The sequence below is a fragment of the Silene latifolia genome, chromosome X (genome assembly GCF_048544455.1).
Source record: "Silene latifolia isolate original U9 population chromosome X, ASM4854445v1, whole genome shotgun sequence".
In the NCBI taxonomy this organism is placed as follows: Eukaryota; Viridiplantae; Streptophyta; class Magnoliopsida; order Caryophyllales; family Caryophyllaceae; genus Silene; species Silene latifolia.
In genome coordinates this window covers 64,673,263-64,676,407 of record NC_133537.1, presented here as the reverse complement: position 1 = coordinate 64,676,407, position 3,145 = coordinate 64,673,263, and the positions used below count along the sequence as shown (strand labels likewise).

Sequence of the window (3,145 nt, the reverse complement as noted above, 5' to 3'; positions counted from 1 at the left end):
GAATGCGTGGAAGTAGGCTAAATCAAGCCAAATTCGTCCTCCGGAAGCAAGTTCAAGGAAGCCAAGAGGAAGGAGAGTTCATTCACTCACCTTGGGATGCGTGCGAGGAGTGAAGAGTTGATTGGAAGCAACAAGGAGCCACCGACAAGATTTTCATCGATCGACTAAGTCTTTCATCAATCGACCACCGGAGCTCGATGAAAGCTATCGTTCCGAGTAATTAGTCGATCGGCCGTGCTGACCAGTCGATCTACCTGATTTCGAGCTGATATTTATTTCTCCGTGTTAGACTTTTAAAAGCCCAACTTGTAATTAACTTTCAGTATCTTTTTATCAGTAGAACGCAACAACTTTTAGGTTATGCTTTTCATTTTGGAAAAACTTAGTTTTCAGATCTAGCTTGAGACGGAAACCTTTGATTCGAATGCTTGGTTCTTGATATTCAATTAGTAAGCTTTTTATGCAATTCTTCCTTTTCTTATTTTCACTTGTTATTTTGATTCTTGTTTCATCAATTAATTTCAGCAATTGATTTCTTCCCCTTTGTGTTAGTTAGATTCCATTATGTCAAAGTTGTTCTTTATTATTAATTTCGCAATTAGTGTAGTTATGATTATGCGTAGGTAATTCCTTTGATTGGGAATAAGGTGAGCCATGGTATTAAATTAGGATTGTTGTGTAGCATGAGTTCTTCCGTATTGGTCTTGTTATCTTTTGATAGATTTCTTTGCTAGATTGAAAGATTGGTAATTTGATTTATCGCTAGATTTAGAATTTCTCTTGAGTGAAAGCTTTGATAAATTCTAGGGAATTATTAGACCGTGAGGTTATTTGAGCTTTGATCGAAAGACTAGCCTTTTTTCCCTGAGACCGTATTATGAGACCTCTGCTGCTTGACTGACCTGTTATTTGCCATGGTGAACCGAAGTTCCCGATCCTCTTTTTATCTTGTTAAGAATATTCATTTTTGCAATTAGCCTGTTAGTCAACCATTTTCGAAACCCCCAATTAATCATTACTTTTATAGACTGAATAATAGCAAACAAAATCAACCTTGTCTCTCTGTGGTTCGACCCTTACTATCACTAGCTATAGTTTTAGTTTGGAATTATAAATTTAACTTTGGTACTAAACGACGGTATCAGTTGGTACATTTAAGCTCTCCCATCCCTAACCTTTTACTAACCGAATACGGTATAACACTCACGCTTGCTCCTAAATCACACAAAGCCTTGTTTATGGTGGTGTCGCCAATGGTACACGGTATTGAGAAGCTTCCCGGATCTTTTAGTTTCAGAGGTGAACTCCCTTGAAGGATTGCACTACTGACCTTAGTGAAGGGGATAGTTTCAAGCTTCCGGATCGATTTCTTTTTCGTAAGGATGTCCTTCATGTACTTTGCATAAGCCGACACGTGATTGATTAATTCCGTGAAAGGAATCGAGACTTTCAAATTCTTCACAATTTCCATGAATTTCCCAAGTTGGTCATCAAACTTAGGCTTAGCTTGACGACTTGGGAATGGAAGTCTAATCACAATGGGCTCTTTCTCCTTGGCCTTCTCTTCACTTTTCTTTGAAACTTCTTGTTTTGTTGGTTCTCCTTCCTTAGAGTTTTGCACAACTTCTTCTTTGTCACTAGCTTCCACAACTTCATCCTAAACTTGCTTCTTTGGTCCTTCATACCTCGTACCACTCCTTAAGTGAATGGCACTAACCGTTTCATGTCTTGGGGGATTACCTTGGGGTGGTAATTGCCCCTTTTTTCTTTGAGAGTTTGAGGATGCTAGTTGGGTCAATTGAGTTTCGAACATTTTTGTGTGGGCTAGGATGTTGTTGATGGTGATGTCCTTTGCTTGGCTATCCTTTTGCATTTGAGTGAAAAATTCTTGTAGATTCTTTTGCATTTGGAGGACCGCTTTTTGAACATCAAAACCTTGGTCATTTTGTTGATTGTATGGAGTTTGATTTTGGTAACCTTGGTTTTGGTTGAAAAAGGGTCTTTGATTTTGGTTTCTCATGGGAGGTGGGGTGTATGTTTGTTGAGGGTTTTGAACATTTTGGCTTTTGTATGAGAGATTTGGGTGGAATTTGGTGTTTTCATTGTAATAATTGGAATAAGGGGTACCACTCTTGTATGCTTGAAAAGCATTCACTTGTTCATTTGTTCCCCTATATTCACTTTGGTCATGTCCCAAAGTTCCACAATTCTCACATATCCCACTTGGGATTGATGAAGATGCTACCATGGCATTAACATGATGCTTTGGTGATTTTGAGGCTTCTTCAAGTTTAGCCATAGCCTTTTCAAACTTCAAGTTAATGGTATCAATATGAGCACTAAGTTGAGCACCCAATTGAGTAATAGAGTCCACTTCATGCTTTCCTCCTCTAGTAGCCTTGCGAGGTCTACTATATTGTGAATTATGGACCGCCATTTCCTCAATCTTGTTCCAAGTTTGATTATCGTCAACTTCGGTGAACATACCATTTGATCCCATGTTGAGAATGTTTCTTGAGTCTTCATAAAGACCATTCCAAAATTGTTGTACCAAGAACCACTCGCTAAGTCCATGATGAGGACATGAGCGACAAATTCCTTTGAACCGCTCCCAAGCTTCATACAAATATTCTTCATCCCTTTGCTTAAAACCCGTAATTTGAGCTCTTAGCATGTTAGTCTTTTCCGGAGGGTAGAATTTTTTGTAGAGAGCTAGAGCCAACTTCTTGCAAGAGTCAATTCCAAGAGTAGCCTTATCAAGGCCTTTCAACCATTGTTTTGCGGTGCCGATTAGAGAAAAAGGAAATAAGACCCATCGAATTTGGTCTTGAGTCACACCGGTTTGTGAAATCGCATCACAATAGTCACAAAAAGTCTCCATGTGAGAGTGAGGGTCTTCACTAGGCATCCCCCCAAATTGGCTTCTTTCGACTAATTGGATAAATGCGGATTTAGCAATGAAATTCCCGGTTAAGTGTTGTGGTGTGGTAGTACCATTGGGTAGGTTCTCCTCGGTTGGTACGGAATGTGATGAAAATTTAGGCATTGTGGGTTGATTTTGTGTAGGATTTTGTGTTGGGTTCTCCTCACCTTCTCTTGCAAAAGGGTTGATGAACTCAATAGTATTTGGTTGAATATCTACAAC

The 3,145-nt window shown here is 39.2% G+C and overlaps 1 non-coding gene across 1 annotated transcript; it reads left to right on the top strand.

The window, feature by feature from the left end:
• Nucleotides 1–2,567: 2,567 nt before the first annotated feature.
• LOC141625793 (small nucleolar RNA R71) lies at nucleotides 2,568–2,674 on the top strand. The gene has a single exon (XR_012535547.1). It is a non-coding gene; the product is annotated as a small nucleolar RNA R71 (small nucleolar RNA).
• The last annotated feature ends 471 nt before the right edge of the window (nucleotides 2,675–3,145 follow it).